This window comes from Gavialis gangeticus, unplaced genomic scaffold (assembly GCF_001723915.1).
Source record: "Gavialis gangeticus isolate Ggan-Ray unplaced genomic scaffold, GavGan_comp1, whole genome shotgun sequence".
In the NCBI taxonomy this organism is placed as follows: Eukaryota; Metazoa; Chordata; order Crocodylia; family Gavialidae; genus Gavialis; species Gavialis gangeticus.
In genome coordinates this window covers 24,664,289-24,670,410 of record NW_017729006.1, presented here as the reverse complement: position 1 = coordinate 24,670,410, position 6,122 = coordinate 24,664,289, and positions in this window count along the sequence as shown.

The following is a 6,122-nucleotide window of genomic DNA, read 5'->3' as shown; positions in this document are numbered from 1 at the left end:
GGAGGCAGTCAGGGGGGCTGGGGGAGCAGGCAGGAGATGGGGCCTGGTGGGGGTCCCCCCATGGTCCCCATTCCTCTTCTCCAACACCCCCCCTCCACTTACCAGCATGGAGCCCAGGTCCAGCTCCCTGTGGCAACAAGCAGAGACTGCCTGAATCGCTGAATCTCCAGATCATCTCCGAATCATTTTGGAATTGATTCAGAGGCTTCAAATTGATTCAGACCTTTTTATTGGTCTCCTGATTCAATTCAGATTTGGAGATTCGGCTGCCGAACTGGGCCAAATCTCCTCTGAATAGAATCAGCAACTGAAGTGTCGCACAGCCCTATTGGGTACCTCTGCATGATAATGCCTTGAATGTATAAACATACCCTAATGCAGTATTCCACATGGAAAGTGTGGCAGAGTACAGCAATCAATCATAAGCAAAAGCCTGGTCTAAACTATAGAGAGCTGCTAGCACATCTATGTCAGCTGGTAGAAATTATCACATCCCCTAGTCAGTGCAACTATGCCAGAAAAAGACCCTGGTCTGGATGCAGCTATACAAACAGAAAAGGATTTTTGTCAGCATTAGGGAAGTGGTAGAGCTAAACTGGTAGAAAAATCCCTTCTGCTACATATGCTGTGGCTACACTAAGGGAATCTGCCAGCATAACTATAGAGACAGAGCTCATAGTATCTTCTCAGATAAAGAGGCTGAATGCTCACTTTTAATCAGTGAACATAAATGATGCTAGACAATCCATTTACTGTTTTAAAGGAAGCCAGAATTAATCCATCAAGAATACAAGGGAATCATCTCTACCGCTAGCGAGCGCTATTCTCCTTCCCCTTTCCTGTAGCCAAAGATCACATTCTTCATGCCTGAGACTGAAACTGGAAATAGTTCTGCCTGGGAATTTTTGACAACACGCACATACACACAGTGGTCAGCCAAATCCTAGGTAATTATTATTTAATAAGATGATGGATTCATAGGAAAGTATGTCTGGAAGAGACATCATGAAGTCATCTAGTTCAGCCCCATGTTCAAGGCAGGATCATCCCTAACTAAACCAACCCAGTCAAGTGTCTGGCAGTTGAGTTCTGAATACTCAGGAAATGTCCTGAGCCATAAATACTGAAGCGAAGCCGGATCCATCACTATAAATAAATTGTTTTCTAATTACTTTAAAGTGCCTATTCTTTGTTTTATATGATATTTTCCTTGATTATTATGCATGACACCTGTGTCAGCCCTTAACAATGCCAAAGATTTTTTTTAAAGACTTGCTGGCTGCTGAAAGAAGACTTGTAGTCTCAAGAATGTGTTTGTACTGGGGGAAGAGAAGATAGAATAAAGGATCCTATCAGGTAATATTAAAATACTTGTCAGCCCACCTTCTGGTGCACAATAGAATGTATCCAGAAAAACTGCGTGTAAACAATTAAGCTAAATTATGAAATAAGATGCTTTCTAAAAGGTCACGTGCAAAGGTCATCATAACGATATACATCTTCAGAACTAAAAGGTACTGTAGGCAACGAGGAGGAGTCAGAATACAATTAACATTAACTGGTTATAAACTGGGGAGAGTGGCAAAGAAAAGGGCTTGTTGACATTATTATTTTTGTGCTGACATTATTATTTTGGGAAGGTTCCTTTAAATAATGAGAATTCTAACAAGATTGTGTGCTGCTGACAAGAAAATGTATATATCCACTGTGTAAACTGAGTAATGTTAAAAACTTACATACCAAGGGAAACAACAGTAAGATGAATGACTTGTATAGCACTTCTCATCTTCAGGGCCTTTACAAATATTAACTAATTCTTACAACAATCCTGAGAAGTAAATTGGAATGATACAATTATAGTATAATGCATGATCAGCTACTAAGAACTCTGTATGCTCTATCTTTGTCCATTTCCCATTAGCCAGTCCCAAATTTAAGGTGTCCAAAAGTATCTAACTTATTATATCACTTTAACTGTTCACAGAATCATAGAATCATAGGAAAGTAAGGCTGAAAGGGACCTCACTAGGTCATCTAATCTGGTCCCCTGTTCAGGGAAGGTTCATGTCTGACTAAGCCTTCCCAGTCAAGTGTCTAACTTGCTCTTGAAAATTCTCAAGGAAATTTCACAGTTTCTCTAGGTAGTCTGTTCCAATGCTTGACCACCCTCATAATTAGAAAGTTCCTTCTAATATCCAACCTAAATAACCCCTTGCTGCAGCTTGAAACCATTGTGCTGAATAGAGTAGAAGAATCACTTTCCTCGATTTGCAGGTGGTATCTCTGTTAATACAGTTCAGTGTGCTGTTGGCTTTTTTTTGCAACAAGAGCACACTGTTGGTTCAAATTTAGTTTATGGTCCACTGTAACCTCCAGGTCCTTCTCTGCAGAAGTGCAGCCTAAGCAGTCATTCCTCAGTCTATATATGTGCATGCAAGTATTGTGTTCAAAGTGCAGGACTTTGCATTTATCCTTATTGAATTTCATCTGATTGAATGTGGACAATTTCTCCACAATCAACATGTTTGCTCTCAGGCAATCTTTTTATAGGACTGGCAAATTCAGATGAAGAAGTCTGAAAGGGTGTTTCACTAACTCAGGTAATTTAAACTAAGTACAGACAGTCAAAAAGCCCCGGGCTAAATTGATTCAATCTTCACAGTCAAGTTTAAACTATGAACAGACATTCACTTTTGATTCCAGAAATTCAGCCCATGTCTGCAGTGATCTAGACCAGGAGCCCAGGGCAGAGGGGTGGGGAGCACTAGAGTACATCCCCCTGCTTTGCTGGAGCAGACAGCTTGGGCCAGGGCTAGTATGCCCACCCTGCAAGCGGGGTTTGTAGGGGAGGTGCAAAACATCCTGGGATCCTGGGGGACTGTGAGTTAACTTGAATCTGGAAGGGATCTGGACAGAAGTTCAATAAATCCACTTAACCTAAATCAGTTAAGTCTGATACTACATCCATCCAAATTTATTTTAAAGCAGTTTTGGCCACTCTGAAAGCAATTTATGTGCACTGAACTTCTTTTGTGTTACAGCTTTGAACCAGTTTCCAATCACTTAAACCAGTTTATATGTAACTTCTGTCCCTAACCTTAGATGGCCCAAAGAAGTCCTACATTCTCTTGGAAAATTAACAGGAGTGAACCAAAAATAGTTTGTCTTCCTAATTGGTTTATGTTGCATACTTTAATAAAATTACTTTAGAAAACATGATGTCCTGGACAAATGAAACTTTCTGACTCTAGAAAAGTTAATTTCATTAAGTGTATAGGAAGATGAGGCCATTAGTAGTGAAGAAGTGAAATTTTTAATTAGTTAGAAAATAAAAGGAAAATCCTGTGATAGACATAGGGCAGCAAATGAATTAACATTGAAAAAGATTATGGGCAAAAATCTCCTCTCAGATCCACATGGAGAATCTTGGCTCCAATATTATTTTCTCCCTAGTTGCACGGAACTCTCATATTTGCATCAATGTGTGGAGAGAGAGTGCTGTGTTGGAGACATGATCTGACTTGCAGATGTGACAGAATAATTTTTCCCCACTTTAAGTGGCTCTACTGATCTTTCTCTAGGCCATTCTTCTTCCCAAAGACACAGGTCATATTTCCCTTGCTTAAAAGAAAAAAAGGAAGAGGTAATTTTGCCTAGTTTTGGCTTTGTATCAGTTATATTTTGCAAACTCAGCTTGACTAGATGCCAGTGTTTTAATCCTATACTAATCAAAATGGATAGATCCTCTTTTTGGTTTAAGGGATAACAAAACTGGCCAGACAATTTTAGAAACAACCAAAGGCAACTGGCAGGGGGTGCACAGGGGTGCACGTGCCCCTCCTGAAGGTGGCAGCCCCCCCTGACGGCTGACACTGATGCTGTTGGTAGGGCTGGTGCCCCTCCCCGACAGGATTGCCGCCACCGGCAGCTTCTGCGGGTGCCCCCCGGATTCAGGAGGCACCAGTCACTCATGGAAACAACAAAACACGTGCTTTAATATTTTCAATTTTTTTTTTTGCTTTTGGTTTTGAGGAGCGATTTCATTTCCATTAGGTGTTTTAGGAAGGGTCAATTAAAGGCCATCAAACCAAAATAGAAATATACTTTTGCAAAGCTTTTCTCTATTTCCCTATCTGGAAGTGGTTCAAATACTTAAAGAGTCACTGTGAGAAGGACTTACCTAATGTTTAAAAAATATTTTGAATAGTGTACTGTTAAAGATGAGAGTATGTGCCAGTAACTAAACAGTAAAAATCATTATAAGTACATTGCATATTTCCCCAAGCCATGCATTCCAGACTCAGTGGAATCATTTAAAATTTACATTTGAAAGGAAATGAAATACCTTAAAGAACAAACTGAAGTTATGATATACAGACAGCCTTAACTCTGCCCTGAAGTAACACTTTGCATTAAACATATGGGCTAGGTGCAGACATTCAAAGAGCCAAGGCAGAATCGACCTAAGTTACCTGGTTTTCTGTAAGCGGTGTAGTTAAATCGGTACAGAACACACATTTGCCCGTTGGTGGGGGGAAGAGGGGACGGCAAATCTTAGACCAGGTTCCATCATTCTTAAACTAGTCTGTGCACCAAACTTCTGTTCTGTTAGAGGTATAGACCAGTTTTCAATCATCTATATGGGTAAAAATGTAATGTCTGTATCTGGCCATGATTATGATTAAGGTATCTGTGGTTTAGACTATAATAAACTGATTTTTTAAACCACATTACATTTTTGTCATATTTTTCCAACCTGGCATCATTGTGGTATCTTACAGAAGTTAAGGTGGTATGGGTGGTTTAATTTAACAGAAGATCAAGGTCTCTAAATCTCAACATCTCCATCCTTTAATGTCTCTGTCTCCCTGTTCTCCTTCCTCCGTTCCTTTAGAGTGCTCTTTTTACATGCAGTGGAGTAGAAGCAGCAGTGCCACAAGAAGCTTTAAAGTGCTGAAGTCCAAGGTAACACATGGACCCAGTGTTGTAAAGGACAGTGGGCACATCTATACATTCATTAATGTGCCATAGTTTCTGCGCATTAAATTTAGTACTTGGTGAGCCAAGTACTAAATCAATTTGCAGTAACTTGTGTTACTGTGCAGTAGTGCCAGTGCACAGGTCTTTAGTGACACTTACTGCACAATAGCCTAATACTACTGTGTGGTAGTATTAGCATGATTTTTGCCCGGCATGCTACTGTGCAGTGTTATTAGGCTACTGCGTAGTTAGCATCTTGTGTAGATGCGCCCAGTAGCCAATGGACCAAATGATCTTTCTTGACATATATATCCTCTTCCTTATATCAACATTCCTCTGACATCCTTAAGCCAATGACAGTTGTTGCCAGGGAGGGTATGATTGGGGATGGATTACACTAGACAGGCCTTTGTACATATACATTTGTACTACTTGACACTATCTGACCCAGTAGAGCACTTCTTAGGTTCATACAGCATCATTTGCAATCAGTAGAATTCTTGCATGTAAATTAGATGCAGACGAAGGGTGGCCGTTAAGTGAGTTAACTCCTATGTTATAATAGCCACATTTTAGAGTTATCTGAGCTATTGACCAGAGCCTCTGTGAAGCCTATAATTATCACAACAATTAGGTATAATAACTGTTAGCTTAAGTGGAACCTAATTTCTTCAAATACAGCCTAAACAGAAGATTTCATTTAACTTTATATGAAAAGTTTTAAATGTTAATAGTATTATTATGTGTTAAGACCATTCAGGACACAGAAAAAGACTGAAACAGATGCTAAATGAATTAAAGGAACAATTTTTAAACTAATTCTTAAACTACTTAAATAATAGTATAAGATAAACTATATAATGGATTTACACATAAATCTTCAGAAATGCATTCAGTACTCAAAGTACATTTGGAGAGAATATTCTGCATTGTTCATACAAAGCAAAGAGAGTAAATCCTTTCTCTAGCCGCAGAAGAGAAATGAGGCTTAGCTATGGAGTTGTGGTGGGTGCTTCCATAATGCTAAGTGTTATTGTTGTTTTACAGTCTTGCTATATTCTATTATGGCCATCATGACAAGGGCTGGACAAGCAGACCTCAGGACTGGTAAATTCTCATCATAATTCTGCAAAGCTGTTTTA